Genomic DNA, 18,235 nt, shown 5'->3' on the forward strand with positions numbered 1-18,235 from the left:
CCATCAGAAGTGTAGCCCCCAGGCTACTTTACTGTAAGTTTTGGGCCTGGAAAGCGTAGAATGGGAATTACTATTGTGACGCATAATTGCCATGGTAATTTGGAATGTTCAGTCAATGAGCAAATGCTGATGGACTGAGACCCATTCCATGCGTCAGTGTCTGTGTAAATGTCTATTCTCGTGGCGCGAGACTATCTGTCCAGGTCAGAATAAAGCTGCAATTTCATTCAACTTAAGTCACTTGATTTGTCACAAACGTTGGTTGTTTTGACTGACCTAAACTAAAACATTCAAATTAAAAGTAACCTAGGCTATAGCGTGAAGCATATGCTTACCTTGTGTACCTGTATCCAAAAGGCCTATCCAGTCACAAGTGAAGATACCGTTGGGCAGAAAGAAGCGCAAGACCGTAAGTTTACCTGAGACACGCTCTGTAAAGACAATTTGTCACACTTTATCAAAGCATAACCAGATGTACTGTATAATGTACATTATAGAAAGCCATTCAAGCCAATCAGAATCGAGTATTCAACAATGCCTTTTTGTAATGCATGGTTACATGAAACGTAACAATCATATTTGGCCACTCTTTTGCATCCCAAGTTACAGTGAACATGGGGTAAAATAGAATACAGTAGAATAGAACAGAACACAGTATAATAGAACATAATACAGTAGAATAGAACAGAACACAGTTTAATAGAACATAATACAGTAGAATAGATCAGAACACAGTATAATAGAGCATAATACAGTATAATAGAACAGAATACAGTATAATAGAACAGAATAGAATACAGTATAATAGAACAGAATATAATACAGTATAATAGAACAGAATAGAATACAGTATAATAGAACAGAATATAATACAGTATAATAGAACAGAATAGAATACAGTATAATATAACAGAATACAGTAGAGTAGAACAGAATAGAATACAGTATAAAAGAACACAGTAGAATAAAACAGAATAGAATACAGTAGAGTAGAACAGAATACAGTATAATAGAACAGAATAGAATACAGTATAATAGAAAAGAATAGAATAGAGTACTGTGCGTTGGGATCTCAAATGTCTGATGGTTCCAAAATTATGCTCATCAGCAAGATCGTTGGCTGAGTTTGCAATCACGACAGGCTCAATGTAATTCAATCATCCAATAGCAACTGGTGAGCAGTAGCCTGAGCCTTCCCTCCTATCCTTGGCCTGAGGAGCTCTTTGATAGAGCTCTTGGCTATCAGCTCCACTGAAATTGCTTCAAGATGAGGACAGCAACACAAGGCTCACTGGCCCCATTCACCCAGAGTTATACACGCCACTCAACAAAGCTAAGAGATTTCATAAGACATGGGGAACCCTGTTTCCCACAACCCTCCAAAAGGTAGACGTACACATCAGCAGAGAAACCTGTAAATGGCCTCTGAACTATTTCCTAACAGGTCAAAACAGAGTACTTATTTATTTTTGACTGCCTTAAGCTGAGAGAATCCATTTTGAATGAGTTGCACCACAAATTAAACATGTACAGCTATCTGTGTAATCACAGAAGCTAACTGAGCTAGGGAGCATTCATATCAAATGTACAGTTAAAGTCGGAAGTTTACATACACCTTAGCCAAATACATTTAAACTCAGTTTTCACAATTTGTGACATTTAATCCTAGTAAAAATTCCCTGTCTTAGGTCAGTTAGGATCACCACTTTATTTTAAGAATGTGAAATGTCAGAATAATAGTAGAGAGAATGATTTATTTCAGCTTTTATTTCTTTCATCACATTCCAAGTGGGTCAGAAGTTTACATGCACTCAATTAGTATTTGGTAGTATTGCCTTTAAATTGTTTAACTTGCATCAAACATTTTGGGTAGCCTTCCTCAAGCTTCCCACAAAAAGTTTGGTGAATTTTGGCCCCTTCCTCCTGACAGAGCTGGTGTAACTGAGTCAGGTTTGTAGGCCTCCTTGCTCACACACGCTTTTTCAGTTCTGCCCACAAATTTTCTATAGGATTGAGGTCAGGGCTTTGTGATGGCCACTCCAATACCTTGGCTTTGTTGTCCTTAAGCCATTTTGCCACAACTTTGGAAGTATGCTTGGGGTCATTGTCGATCTTTTGTCCCCATGTGCAGTTGCAAACCGTAATCTGGCTTTTTTATGGCGGTTTTGGAGCAGTGGCTTCTTCCTTGCTGAGCGGCCTTTCAGGTTATGTCAATATAGGACTTGTTTTACTGTGGATATAGATACTTTTGCACCCATTTCCTCCAGCATCTTCACAAAGTCCTTCGCTGTTGTTCTGGGATTGATTTGCACTTTTCGCACCAAAGTACTTCATCTCTAGGAGACAGAACACATCTCCTTCCTGAGCGGTATGACGGCTGCGTGGTCCCATGGTGTTTATACTTGTGTACTATCATTTGTATAGATGAATGTGGTACCTTCAGGCGTTTGGAAATTACTCCCAAGGATGAAACAAACTTGTGGGGGTCTACAACTTTTTTTCTGAGGTCTTGGCTGATTTCTTTTGTTTTTCCCATGATGTCAAGGAAAGAGGCACTGAGTTTGAAGGTAGGCCTTGAAATACATCCACACCTACACCTCCATTTGACTCAAATAATGTAAATTAGCCGTTCAGAAGCTTCTAAAGCCAAGACATAATTTTCTGGAATTTTCCAAGCTATTTAAAGGCACAGTTAACTTAGTGTATGTAAACTTCTGACCCAGTGGAATTGTGATACAGCGAATTATAAGTTAAATAATCTGTCTGTAAACACTTGTTGGAAAAATTACTTGTGTCATGTACAAAGTAGATGTCCTAACCGACTTGCCAAAACTATAGTTTGTTAACAAGAAATTTGTGGAGTGGTTAAAAAATGAGTTTTAATGACTTCAACGTAAGTGTATGTAAACTTACGACTTCAACTGTATTTAACCTGAACAGTATACATCATCCCACTAGGCACTGACGTCAGTTCCTCTACGTTTGATTTACATTTGGTTGACTTGTCAACTAACGTAAATTCAATGTGAAATCAACAAAACATTTCACCATGTCATTGGATTTAGGTGCAAAAAATACAACATGTTGATACTTTTTGCAAATCCAGTCAGTTTTCCACGTTGATTCAATGTCATCACAGATTTTGGGGGTATAAATTACATGAAAACAACTTTGATTCAACCAGTTTTTGTCCAGTGAGATGAGAGTCAACTAAACACTAAAGCACCAGCTCCACAAAGAGATCATGTGTAATTCGGCTCAGTTAGGAGCGTTATGTTGTGATTCAATTTCTTGGCTTCTCTCATCAGCCACCACTCATACCCTCTAAAGAAGTTTTTATCGTTCTTAATGAATCCTCTTTCGGATCGGACCCTTTTTTTCAATTTTCTCCTAAAATGACATACCGAAATCGAACTACTTTTAGCTCAGAAGCTGAAGCAAGGATATGCATATTCCTGATACCATTTGAAAGGAAACACTTTGAAGTGTGTGGGAATGTGAAATTAATGTAGGAGAATTTAACACATTTGTCACACCCTGGCCTTAGTTTTCTTTGTTTTCTGTATTATTTTAGTTAGGTCAGGGTGTGACATGGGGGATGTATGTGTTTTGTATTGTCTAGTTTTTTTTGTATGTTTATGGGTGCTGTAGTTTAGTTGGTTTAAGTGTCTAGTCTAGGTGTATGCATGTCTATGGTTGCCTGGATTGGTTCTCAATTAGAGACAGCTGTCTATCGTTGTCTCTGATTGGGAACCATATTTAGGCAGCCATATTCATTAGGTAGTTTGTGGGTGATTGTCTATGTGTAAGTTGCTTGTGTCTGCACTTATTGTTTATATAGCTTCACGGTCGTCGGTTTGTTTAGTGTGTAAAGTGTTCGTTTTGTTTCGTCTTCGTCTTCAAATAAAGAAGATGTATTGCTATCACGCTGCGCCTTGGTCCTCCTCTCTTCCACGTTACGACGGCCGTGACAACATTAGATCTGGTAAAAGATAATACAAACAAAAAAAACATGCATTTTCAATTATTGTTTTTTCCCCCCCATCATCTTTGAAATGCAAGAGAAAGGTAAAAAAATAAATATTGCAGTTTAGGCGCAATTTTGATTTTGGCCAGTAGATGAAAGCAGTGTGTGTGCAAAATTTAGATTGATCAAGTGAAGCGTTTCAATACAGGACAATATTTTGTATCAAGTCTGCCAAAATGTGCCGAATTGGTCAATTGATACATTTAAATACATAACTATAGAGAACATACAAAAATTATATGGTAATACAAAATGTAAGTTAACACACTCCCAGGAATGTCTTACATGATGGATCATTAGCTTATACACTAACTTTCACACATCTAGATGACCAGGCGGGGTGGTGTGGAGCCAGAGACAGCAGGGGTTCAAACTGTAGAACCCAGTTCCTACATTTGTATGTAGATTTTATCAAACAAAACTATGCTACATTTTATCTCTGGGACCCTCAGGATGACAAATCAGAGCAAGATTACTGAATGCAAGTACTTTATTTACCTTCAGAGGTGAATGTATCAAACCAGTTGCCGTGATAAGTTTTTTGTTGTTGTTGTGAACTCTCCTCAAACAATAGCATTGTATTTGTTTCACTGTGATAGCTACTGTAAATTGGAGAGTGCAGTTAGATTAACAAGAATTTAAGTTTTCTGCCCATATAAGACATGTCTATGTGTAACGGATGTGAAATGGCTAGCTAGTTAGCGGGTGCGCGCTAGTAGCATTTCAATCAGTTACGTCACTTGCTCTGAGACTTGAGTAGTGTTGCCCCTTGCTTTGCAAGGGCCGCGGCTTTTGTGGAGCGATGGGTAACGACTGTGCTTCGTGGGCGACCGTTGTTGATGTGTGCAGAGGGTCCCTGGTTCGCGCCCGTGTCGGGGCGAGGGGACGGTTTAAAGTTATACTGTTACATATGTCCTGGAAAGTTTGCTGTTACTTACAGCGTAATGCTAATCACATTAGCGCACGTTGGCTCAACCGTTTCATCTGTAACCGTTCCACATGTTATGTCATAATTGATAAACACATTTGTCCAAAATGGCACCCCTATTCCCTATATAGTGCAATACTTTTAACAGGGCCCTGGTCAAAAGTAGTGCACTATAAAGGAAATAGGGTGCTATTTGGGAACCAAACAAAGGGATGAAGGGAACATCTTCCATCTTTACCTGTTTTCTGTCTGGGTGTCACCTCCAATCTGTCCTTTGTAGAGGAGCCCCAAAGTTTGGCTGGAGACAGCAAAAAAAAGTTACATAGGCCTACTTTTAGACTACATCACACCAAGACAAGGGTAGTGCATGGTTATCCATGAAATGAGATTAGAAGTCAGAAATAACAATGAATGTTAACAGCTGTAGGCCTTGAAGGAATTGTCCAATATCAGGCTGCGGTAGGGTTCAGCATAGCTCTCAAAACCCCTTCTCTACGTAAGGTTTTCAGCGGTTAGCTTTAGCCACGGCTGTCCATATTTTTAACATCAGAGAGAAAGATTATTTAAAATAAAGATACTTACTGTAGCAGATTTGCAGATCCATACGCTGTGGGCCTCCACGTTGATGAACTACAATTCCTCCCCAGTTACGATTACGCACAGGTGTTCGCAGCACGCTTGATAGCTAATTCACCAACAGGGAAAGGTGGCAGAAATGTTTTTTTTGTTGCAAATTGCCAGAGTGAATTTACAAATGCACCCGAGTATAAATGGAGGGATTTATTCTAATGAAATCTAAAATCTCTAATGAAGTGTTTTGTACAAAGAATGGTCCAAAATGAACACATTTTTCCCCTCCAGTCTCCATAACCTGATGCCAATGAGGTAGGGTTAAACTAGGTCATATGACAACTGGGAACTTGGATATCTCTGACTTTAGAGTATTCAAGACAACTGGGAACTCTGAAAAAACAAGCTCCGACTGAGAAAATTGTTTTGAATGTCCAAAACTCTGTCATGTTTCTAGAATGACTTTCCGACCTGAAGATCACTGACCTCATGAATTGACCTAGTTTCTTCTAAACCTCCCTGTTGCCTTGAAAGCACCCAAAATCAATTTTTTTTGGAAAGCACTCCCTCCCCTGCAATGATTGCGTGAGCTGTCATCGACTGTGCCGTCTGACACCAGATTACTAAAAAAGAAACGTCCCCTTTTTAGGACCCTGTCTTTCAAACATAATTCGTAAAAATCCAAATAACTTCACAGATCTTCATTGTAAAGGGTTTAAACACTGTTTCCCATGCTCGTTCAATGAACCATAAACAATTAATGAACATGCATAAACAATTAATGAACATGCACCTGTGGAACAGTCATTAAGACACTAACAGCTTACAGACATTAGGCAATTAAGGTCAGTTATGAAAACTTAGGACACTAAAGAGGCCTTTCTACTGACTCTGAAAAACACCAAAACAAAGAGGCCCAGGGTCCCTGCTCATCTGTGTGAACGTGTCTTAGTTATGTTGCAAGGAGGCATGAGGACTGCAGATGTGGCCAGGGCAATAAATTGCAATGTCCGTACTGGGAGACGACTAAGACAGCGCTACAGGGAGACAGGACGGACAGCTGATCGTCCTCGCAGTGGCAGACCACGTGTAACGACACCTGCATAGGATCAGTACATCCGAACATCACACCTGCGGGGGGACAGGTACAGGATGGCAACAACTGCCTTAGTTACACCAGGAACGCACAATCCCTCAATTAGTGCTCAGACTGCAATAGGCTGAGAGAGGCTGGACTGAGGGCTTGTAGGCCTGTTGTAAGGCAGGTCCTCACCAGACATCACCGGCAACAACGTCGCCTATGGGCACAAACCCACCGTCGCTGGACCAGACAGGACTGGCAAGAAGTGCTCTTCTCTGACGAGTCACGGTTTTGTCTCACCAGGGGTGATGGTCGGATTCTCGTTTACCGTTGAAGGAATGAGCTTTACACCGAGGCCTGTACTCTGGAGCGGGATCGATTTAGATGTGGAGGGTCCGTCATGGTCTGGGGCGGACTGAGCATGTTGATAAATCAAATCAAATCAAATGTTATTGGTCACATACACATGGTTAGCAGATGTTAATGCGAGTGTAGCGAAATGCTTGTGCTTCTAGTTCCGACCATGCAGTAATGTCTAACAAGTCATCTAACAATTTCACAACACCTACCTTATACACACACGCGTAAAGGAATGAATAGAATACATACACATAAATATATGGATGAGCGATGGCCAAACGGCATAGGCAAGATGCAGTAGATGGTATAGAGTACAGTATATACATATAAGATGAGTAATGTAGGGTATGTAAACATTATATAAAGTGGCATTGTTTAAAGTGACTAGTGATACATTTATTACATCCAAGTTTTAATTATTAAGTGGCTAGAGATTTGAGTCAGTATGTTGGCAGCAGCCACTCAATGTTAGTGATGGCTGTTTAACAGTCTGATGGCCTTGAGATAGAAGCTGTTTTTCAGTCTCTTGGTCCCAGCTTTGATGCACCTGTACTGACCTCGCCTTCTGGGCGATAGCGGGGTGAACAGGCAGAGGCTCGGGTGGTTGTTGTCCTTGATGATCTTTTTGGCCTTCCTGTGACATCGGGTGGTGTAGGTGTCCTGGAGGACAGGTAGTTTGCCCCCAGTGATGCGTTGTGCAGACCTCACTACCCTCTGGAGAGCCTTACGGTTGTGGGTGGAGCAGTTGCCGTACCGTACCAGGCGGTGATACAGCCCGACAGGATGCTCTCGATTGTGCATCTTTGTTACAGGGAAGACATCCTCCTCCCTCATGTGGTACCCTTCCTGCAGGCTCATTCTGACATGACCCTCCAGCATGACAATGCCACCAGCCATACTGCTCGTTCTGTGCGTGGTTTCCTGCAAGACAGAAATGCCAGTGTTCTGCCATGGCCAGCGAAGAGCCCGGATCTCAATCCCATTGAGCACGTCTGGGACCTGTTGGATCGGAGGGTGAGGGCTAGGGTGGGGTAGAGTGGGGTAACATCTCACAGCAAGAACTGGCAAATCTGGTGCAGTCCATGAGGAGGAGATGCACTGCAGTACTTAATGCAGCTGGTGGCCACACCAGACTTTGTTCAGGGACACATTATTCCATTTCTGTTAGTCACATGTCTGTTGAACTTGTTCAGTTTATGTCTCAGTTGTTGAATCTTATGTTCATACAAATATTTACACATGTTAAGTTTGTTAAGTTTGTTGAAAATAAAAGCAGTTGACAGTGAAAGGACGTTTCTTTTTTTGCTGAGTTTGTGGTTAGCCGATATGTAAAATACCAGTGGTGGAAAAAGTACCCAAAAGCCATACTTGAGTAAAAGTAAAGATACCTTACTTGAAAATTACTCAAGTAAAAGTCACCCATTAGAATACTACTTGAGTAAAAGTCTTAAAGTAACTGATATTAAATGTACTTAAGTATAAAAAGTTAAAGAATGAAACGTAACAGCCATAAAGCAAACCAGCCAGACCTTTTATTTGGTTTGAGCTTTTCTGAAAGGTAACCGTCTTACGGATGCAAGAGGCTCAGATTTTTTTTAATTATGTGGATTCTCAAATAGGCAACACTTCAAAATATATTTTACAGACAAAATAGAATGATGCCTTAATGAAGGAATATAGCCAGTAAACGTAAGCACTTACAATCACAGTCACTTTGCTTTAGAAAAAACATGCTATAATAGAACCCTATACATAAAAAATTAAAAAAGTACATATACAGAACTACACACAACCTTACTATAGCAATAAGGACATCACCACTGACGGAACTGCATTAGAAATCAGTGTGTCAGGTCATGCCTTTGTAACAAGGACATCTATAACTGGTGAATTTTAAACATAAATGAACAAAACACATAAGCGTGTCCTTGCTAGCGTCAAGCTGTCATTATTTGAAGTTGAAGGATTTATGGTTCATCTTCAGTAAAAGCTGGTTTTCAAAGTTTATGGAATCTACGCTTGCTCTCCTGGGGCTGAAAACAAGTCCTGCAATGCTGAACAGCCTTTCAAAGCCAGTTGATGCAGGTAAGGGTGTGTTTAGCCTCAGAGACAGCTTACAGACTGCCGGGAAGGACTTGAGCAACTCCATATGATCAGCTGAACAGGCCAGGTATCCGTCCAGCTGTTTGGAGCTTTCTTGTGCATGTGTCAGCATATGGTCTCACAAGGGCTCTGAGGATCTCATCTCGGTACCTAATCGCAGTCAGGCTACCTCTGGCGAGCACATGGAGGACTGTGCGGCCCCACAAAGAAATTGTATTTATTTATTTATTTATTTACTGTTATTTTACCAGGTAAGTTGACTGAGAACACGTTCTCATTTGCAGCAACGACCTGGGAAATAGTTACAAGGGAGAGGAGGGGGATGAATGAGCCAATTGTAAACTGGGGATTATTAGGTGACCATGATGGTTTGAGGGCCAGATTGGGAATTGCCACCCCACACCATGACTGACCCACCGCCAAACCGGTCATGCTGGAGGATGTTGCAGGCAGCAGACCGTTCTCCACGGCGTCTCCAGACTCTGTCACGTCTGTCACATGTGCTCATGTGCTCAGTGTGAACCTGCTTTCATCTGTGAAGAGCACAGGGCACCAGTGGGGAATTTGCCAATCTTGGTGTTCTTTGGAAAATGCCAAACGTCCTGCACGGTGTTGGGCTGTAAGCACAACCGCCACCTGTGGACGTGGGGCCCTCATACCACCCTCATGGAGTCTGTTTCTGACCGTTTGAGCAGACACATGCACATTTGTGGCCTGCTGGCGGTCATTTTGCAGGACTCAGGCAGTGCTCCACCTTGCACAAAGGCGGAGGTAGCGGTCCTGCTGCTGGGTTGTTGCCCTCCTACGGCCTCCTCCACGTCTCCTGATGTACTGGCCTGTCTCCTGGTAGCGCCTCCATGCTCTGGACACTACGCTGACAGACACAGCAAACCTTCTTGCCACAGCTCGCATTGATGTGCCATCCTGGATGAGCTGCACTACCTGAGCCACTTGTGTGGGTTGTAGACTCCGTCTCATGCTACCACTAGAGTGAGAGCACCGCCAGCATTCAAAAGTGACCAAAACATCAACCAGGAAGCATAGGAACTGAGAAGTGGTCTGTGGTCACCACCTGCAGAATCAGTCCTTTATTGGGGGTGTCTTGCTAATTGCCTATAATTTCCACCTTTTGTCTATTCCATTTGCACAACAGCATGTGAAATTTATTGTCAATCAGTGTTGCTTCCTAAGTGGACAGTTTGATTTTACAGAAGTGTGATTGACTTGGAGTTACATTGTGTTGTTTAAGTGTTCCCTTTATTTTTTTGAGCAGTGTATATATAATAATAATAATAATAAGAATACTCTGCTTCCTAACCCTATACAAAGGGGACTACTAACCATTTGACCTGATTTAACTGCAGTAATCAATGGCTGGATGAGTAGTTTACTAAAAGGATCAATTTAGTATGTGGCTACAACATGTGAAACAGTTATTAATCCCCAAGCAAAAGGTCAGAAAACACTGCAACAGATTTAGACAATATTCAAGACCTTAAATTATGACAAAATACATCATCCTTACTTACATTGGAACCTCAAAGTTTGTGCAGGGAACTCTGATGGCCGCCTCTCCTTTGTCGATCCTCAGGAGTCTTTCTACAGCCATGAACCAGGAGTTCCACCTCGTAGCATTTGGGCGCAGCAGCTGGAGGTCGCAAGTATCTTCAACCATTTTGGCTGCAAGTGTGTATCTTCCGCATTTGTTCCAAAGAGCTTGGCACTTGCCAAATGTTAAAAATTGGACACTTTTTTGTAAGCCTCACTGGATGTTGCTTTCAGGGCATTGACTGTAGATACTAAGTTGAGTAGGTGGCAAGCACAGCGCTGGTGCTTCGGCAGCTGGTACTCAAAACCATCATCTTCATTCAGAATCATTGCCACATCAACAAACTCCACTTCTTCACTCTCCTCTTGTTCCTCTTCCCCATCTTCCTGTCCTGGCTGAGCTGCTTCACCACCCACTGCTTCTAGTGTCTCGTTGTTTTCACCTTCTCCAAAAACTTGGAAAGCTTTCAAGAAGTTAGAGCCGTTGTCTGTTGTTGTTCACACAATCTTAACCTGGACTTCAAACTCAGAATAGATGTCATTTAGGGCGCCTGCCAACACATCAAAGGTGTGCGATCCTCTCAACCGTTTACAGGCCAGGGCTGCAGAGCATCTGTTGAGACTGTCAGGGTCTATCCAGTGGGATGTAACACCAATGAAGCTCCGTCTTCTTGCAGACCAGCAGTTGGTGGTGGTGGCGATGTGGTCAATTCCTCTCATGGCCTCAGTCACCTTCTTAATTTCCTTGGAGACTTCATCAATCCTGGAGCACAGTCTGGGCCTTGATAAGATCTTTGAGTTAGGCTGCAGATCCTGGACAAACTCTGAACGGTTCTTGTTCTACAACAGCGAATGGTTGGAGCCCTTGGACCCTATACTTCACCACAGCTTTGTCAATGGATTTTTGAGACACTGTCTTCAGTAATGTGCTCTGCTTGATGGTGGAGAGTCTCAGGGGCATGTTTTCTCTTCAGTGTGTTTGCTGTCAGTTCTCCATACTTCTTTAGATGGTGTACATGCTTTCTCTGAAATAAGAAAGGATAAATAGTTACTTAGCTAGATAACTACCATCACCAAATACTTAAGTTATAGGATACTATTTTTAAAGCTATAAACATGAGGTAAGTGACTCCTTGTGACCATTTAATATTACAATGATAAAAAACTGTTAATTGATCTAGCTAGTAGGTTACGTCAATAACTTAAGTCTACAGTAATTAGCTAGGTAAGAACAACTTTATCAACTAACAAGGAATAAAATGGCTAGCTAACTGGGTGTTTGCTAAAATTCCAAAGCTAACATTAGTTAGCTAGCTAGACCAGGTGTTTAGAGAAAATGTATTCGACTAGACTAACGTTAGCTGACTAAAATGTACCCAGATTCATTAACTACTAGTTAGCTACTGTAGCTAGTTAGCTCAAGTCAATTTAGTTAGATTGCGTTAGCTAACAAAGCTTCCGAATCTGGGCACATTTTAGCCAGCTAAAGTAGGTATCTACTTGCTAGTGAACTATTGAGGTGTAGGATTAGCTAGCATCAACTTGTTACTTTAGCAAATGTTGGCTAGCTAGGTTAGCTAATGTTAGCTAGCATGCTAATTATCATGCTAACTTTATTCTAGCTAACTAGCAAGCTAACAGTAGGCTTATCTCAATTTGTTTTTTATGTTCGACGGCGAGATCTTGAAGGCTAGTATTTCCTGAACTTTTGGTAAACATAGCAGACATTTCATCCGGTAGGATGAATCCTTCATTCCGAGGAAAGACAACATTTATTATAGATACAACCAAAGAAGTTGATACTCATCAGGAAGTAGTGGTAGAGCGATGTCGGACATGATTGTGCGATTTTGGACATACTTAGGCAAAGTGCTGCAGAGTGGATGACTGTTTTGCGTTGGCAAGTAACGTTAACAGGCTCCCGATGGGTGGGGTTTACACGTTAGGACTCTTGGATTTGCCCAAACTGGTGAGGATTGGATCAACTCTGCATGTCATCGCCTACTGCCTTGCAAAACAAGTTCCCCCATGAGTGTGTCGACTCACCGATGTTGCTTTCATCTTTTTTCCAACATGATTCGTCTTTTTCTTCCAGCTTCAGATTATTATTATTTTTTTAAGTAACGAATGTGTCAGGGGAAATGTATTGGAGTAAATGTATACTTTTTTTCATTTTTTATGTAGTGAAGTAAAAGTCGACAGAAATATGAATAGTAAAGTAAATTACTGATACCCCAAAAAACTACTTAAGTACAGTAACGAAGTATTTCTACAACTGTAAAATACATATCCACGTGTTGTAAGATCTGCCAGGCGTCAGCAACGCCTGGGCATAGCAACGCGCCCAAGATCTGTTTGGTTGAAATGCTATCAATCATGGGGCTATTTGGTGGGGAAGAAAATTGAATGTTCTCGATATCCCGCTGTACTACAGAGAAATACTGTAAGTTATTTCTTACCAAAATGAAGTAGCCATGGCAGGAGTGTTCCATACAATGACATTGTATTTATACCAATTGGCCTTAGCCTCTGGTCTCCAGCCAAGGTTTACAACCATTCCGTTACTTATGATGTAGGCCGAAGGCTTGACAGTGCATCAAAACGATTCAAAATATTTCAGAGAGCCCAGATCAAGCAGGTTTATACGTATATATTATATAAATATGGGTAATCAACTCCAGATGTAGTCCCCAAGTGATCATTTCTACGGCGCTTTTATAAAGTGTAATGGCTCCCTCCTCGGGACACATGCAGAACAACATAATTGAACCCTCTCATTGCCTTGCCACCTGGTGTCGCTTTACATTAGAGGAAAGTCACGTCAGGGACCTGTAGCTCCAGAGAAGCACAGGTTCAATTGTGATTTTGTAGATGGTGAAACGAGCCTTAAAATGTCTTTCTCTCGCAAAATGCTGCATGTAACATATATCAGTTCAACAATGATTGTGATGTCTCTCAAACGGAGGTGGTGAATCTCCCATATTATGTATTTAACATGGTTCAATGGCGCCGGAAGAGATTGCTGCAGTTTTTCAGGTTCAAATCAAATTTTTAAATTTTGTATTTTTTAAATTGAACCTTTATTTAAGTCAGTTACCCAAGTCAGTCAAGAACAAATTCTTATTTACAATGATGACCTATCAGGGAACAGTGTGTTAACTGCCTTGTTCAGGGGCAGAACAACATATTTTTACCTTGTCAGCTCCGGGATTTAATCCAGCAACCTTTCGGTTATTGCCCAACACTCTAACCACTAGGCTACCTGCCAAATACAACAGGTGTGTAGACCTTACAGTGAAATGCTTACTTACAAGCCCTTAACCAACAATGCAGTTTTAAGAAAAAAACAAGTGTTAAGTAAAAAATAAAAGTAACAAATAATTAAAGAGCAGCAGTAAAATAACTATAGCAAGGCTATATACAGGGGGTTCCGGTACAGAGTCAATGTCCTAACCAATTGTGCTATTGTGTGTGTTTTTTTGCATTATTTGTAACTTATTTTGTACATAATGTTTTTGCCACTGTCTCTTATGACCGAAAAGAGCTTCTGGATATCAGAACAGCGATTACTCACCTCGTATTGGACAAAGCTTTTTTCTTTAATGAGTCGGACACAAAGGATTTACTTCAGACACCGGACAAGGCCAAAATCTCTGTCCTTCACATGAAGAAGACACAGAGATATAGGGGACGTAGGTCTAGGTGCCTTATGAGAATCTGACGGCGAGTGGATAACCCGCCTCTATCATCCATCCTTTCATTGAATAATAAACTGGATGAGCTCTGATCAACGGGACATTAAAAACTGTAATATCTTATGTTTCACTGAGTTGTGGCTGAACGACGACATGGATAATATACAGTTGAAGTCGGAAGTTTACATACACTTAGGTTGGAATCATTAAAACTTGTTTTTCAACCACTCCACAAATTTCTTGTTAACAAACTATAGTTTTGGCAAGTCGGTTAGGACATCTACTTTGTCATTTTTCCTACAATTGTTTACAGACAGATTATTTCACGTATAATTTACTGTCTCACAATTCCAGTGGGTCAGAAGTTTACATACGCTAAGTTGACTGCCTTTAAACAGCTTGGAAAATTCCAGAAAATGATGTCATGGCTTTAGAAGCTTCTGATAGGCTAATTGACATTATTTGAGTCAATCGGAGATGTACCTGTGGATGTATTTCAAGGCCTACCTTCAAACTCAGTGCCTCTTGCTTGACATCATGGGAAAATCAAAAGAAATCAGCAAAGACCTCAGAAAGAAAATTGTAGACCTCCACAAGTCTGGTTCATCCTTGGGAGCAATTTCCAAATGCCTGAATGTACCACGTTCATCTGTACAAACAATAGTACACAAGTATAAACACCATGGGACCGGGCAGCCATCATACCGCTCAGGAAGGAGACTCGTTCTGTCTCCTAGAGATGAACGTACTTTGGTGCGAAAAGTGCAAATCAACCCCAGAACAACAGCAAAGGACCATGTGAAGATGCTGGAGGAAACAGGTACAGAAGTATCTATATCCACAATAAAACGAGTCCTATGTCGACATAACCTGAAAGGCCGCTCAGCAAGGAAGAAGCCACTGCTCCAAAACCACCATAAAAAAGCCAGACTACGGTTTGCAACTGCACATGGGGACAAAGATCGTACTTTTTGGAGCAATGTCCTCTGGTCTGCGAACTGTTTGGCCATAATGACCATCGTTATGTTTGGAGGAAAAAGGGGGAGGCTTGCAACCCAAAAAACACCATCCCACCGTGAAGCACGGGGGTGGCAACATCATGTTGTGGGGGTGCTTTGCTGCTGGAGGGACTGGTGCACTTCACAAAATAGATGGCATCATGTGGTAGGAAAATTATGTGGATATACTGACGCAACATCTCAAGACATCAGTCAGGAAGTTAACCTGATGAGGATAGAGGGCGCTATTTACACTTTGGGGGAAAAATGTGCCCAATTTAAACAGCCTCGTACTCTATTCTTGCTCGTACAATATGCATATTATTATTACTATTGGATAGAAAACACTCTCTAGTTTCTAAAACCGTTTGAATTTTGTCTGTGAGTAAAACAGAACTCATTTGGCAGCACACTTTCTGACCAGGAAGTGTAAAGTCTGAAAATTATGCTCTGTTCAAGGGCCTGCCTATAAATGAGCATGATACGTATGAGTATACATGCACGTCATACACCTTCCCCTAGATGTCAATAGGATGTGAGAGAAGAAATTAAGTGTTTATCTTGGTCTAAGGTGGAATATATCCTCTTTGCACGACGAGTCATCCATTTCCTGTTTTCTGGAAAGCGCGCAGATGGACCTGGAATTGCCTTTTGAAAAGCCGTCGTTATAGGCGACTACTATCTCCGGCTTTGATTTTATTTGATACATGTCACAATATCATCGTAAAGTATGTTTTTTCAATATAGTTTTATTAGATTTTTGAAATTTATTCGGGACGTTAGGCGTGTTGCGTTGTGTGCCTTTTTTCAGAAAGGAGAGCTTCGCGCCACTTGGCCAGTGTGCTTGCTAATTTAAGAGGGGAAAACGATGTTCTAAATCCAAACAACGACTGTTCTGGACAAAGGACCCCTTGTTCAACATTCTGATGGAAGATCACCAAAAGTAAGAAACATTTTATGATGCTATTTCATAAATCTGTCGAACTGTATACTAGTAGTTTTGCGCCCCGGTTTTGGCCACTCTCTCGCTATAACATAAGCCTTATGTCGTAATGAAGATATTTTTAGAATTCTAACACTGCGATTGCATTAAGAACTAATGGATCTATCATTTCCTATACAACATGTATTTTTTTGTAATGTTTATGAATAGCTGTTTGGTCAGAATAGGTGAGAGTCTAATAGAAATATCCGCACATTCTGGGAAAAGGAAGCTACGTTAGCATAATGGATAACCACTGATTTCAGCTCTAAATATGCACATTTTTGAACAAAACATAAGTGTATGTATAACCTGATGTTATAGGACTGTCATCTGAGGAAGGTTTATGAAGGTTAGTGAAAATTGATATCTTTTGCTGGTTTATTCGCTAACGCTAACGTGCCTATTGCTATCGCTAACGCGCCTTGATGAATGAATGCGGTTGTGTGTAGGCTATTGTAGTAAGCTAATATAATGCTATATTGTGTTTTTGCTGTAAAACACTTAAAAAATCTGAAATATTGGCTGGATTCACAAGATGCTTGTCTTTCATTTGCTGTACACGATGCATTTTTCAGAAATGTTTTATGATGAGTATTTAGGTATTCCACGTTGGTCTCTATAATTACTCTGGCTGCTTCGGTGCTATTTTTGACGGTAGCTGTGATGGTAGCTGCAATGTAAAACTGATTTATACCTCAAATATGCAAATTTTTCAAACAAAACATAGATTTATTGTGTAACATGTTATAAGACTGTCATCTGATGAAGTTGTTTCTTGGTTAGTTTGGTTGGTTCTTGGTTAGTTAGGTTGGCTTTGTGCATGCTACCTGTGCTGTGAAAAATGTCTGTCCTTCTTTGTATTTGGTGGTGAGCTAACATAAATATACGTGCTGTTTTCGCTGTAAAACATTTAAAAAATCGGACATGTTGACTGGATTCGCAAGATGTGTATCTTTCATTTGCTGTATTGGACTTGTTAATGTGTGAAAGTTAAATATTTCTAAAAAATGTTTTTTGAATTTCGCGCTCTGCCTTTTCAGTGGAATGTGGGAGAAGTTCCGCTAGCGGAACGCCTCGGCCAGACAGGTTTAAAGCTTGGTTGCAAATGCGTCTTCCAAATGGACAATGACCCCAAGCATACTTCCAAGGTTGTGGCAAAATGGCTTAAGGACAACAAAGTCAAGGTATTGGAGTGGCCATTACAAAGCCCTGACCTCAATCCTATAGAACATTTTTGGGCAGAACTGAAAAAGTGTGTGCGAGCAAGGAGGGCTACAAACCTGACTCAGTTACACCAGCTCTGTCAGGAGGAATGGGCCAAAATTCACCCAACTTATTGTGGGAAGCTTGTGGAAAGCTACCCACAACGTTTGACCCAAGTTAAACAATTTAAAGGCAATGCTCCAAAATACTAATTTAATGTATATAAACTTCTGACCCACTGGGAATGTAATGAAAGAAATAAAAGCTGAAAGAAATCATTCTCTCTACTATTATTCTGACATTTCACATTTTTTAAATAACGTGGTGATCCTAACTGACCTAAGACATGGAATGTTTACTAGGTTTAAATGTCAGGAATTGTGAAAAACTGATCTTAAATGTATTTGGCTAAGGTGTATGTAAACTTCAGACTTTAACTGTATCTGTCTATTTATCCCCACAAACTGATGCTGGCAGTAAGACCGAACTCAACGAGCTGTATAAGGCCATAAGCAAACAAGAAAATCCTCATCCAAAGGTGGCGCTCCTAGTGGCCGGGAACTTGAATGAAGGGAAACCTAAATGCTTTTTAACTTCTTATGTCTGGGTGGCAGTATTGAGTAGCTTGGATGAAAAGGTGCCCAGAGTAAACTGCTTGCTACTCAGGCTCAGAGGCTAAGATATGCATATTATTAGTAGAGTTGGATAGAAAACACTCTGAAGTTTCTAAAACTGTT

General features: G+C 40.8%; 1 long non-coding RNA gene across 2 annotated transcripts; it reads right to left on the bottom strand.

Annotated features, from left to right (window-relative positions):
• Positions 1-330: 330 nt before the first annotated feature.
• On the bottom strand, positions 331-12,694 carry LOC129811538 (uncharacterized). Of its 2 annotated transcripts, none has more exons than XR_008752894.1 (5): positions 12,478-12,694; positions 10,599-11,642; positions 5,538-5,640; positions 5,194-5,253; positions 331-359 (listed from the first exon to the last, which is right to left on the bottom strand). It is a non-coding gene; the product is annotated as an uncharacterized LOC129811538 (long non-coding RNA). The 2 variants fall into 2 exon arrangements; XR_008752893.1 differs by having other exon boundaries at positions 337-431; positions 12,478-12,693.
• Positions 12,695-18,235: the final 5,541 nt, after the last annotated feature.

Source organism: Salvelinus fontinalis, chromosome 15 (genome assembly GCF_029448725.1).
Source record: "Salvelinus fontinalis isolate EN_2023a chromosome 15, ASM2944872v1, whole genome shotgun sequence".
Taxonomy (NCBI): domain Eukaryota; kingdom Metazoa; phylum Chordata; class Actinopteri; order Salmoniformes; family Salmonidae; genus Salvelinus; species Salvelinus fontinalis.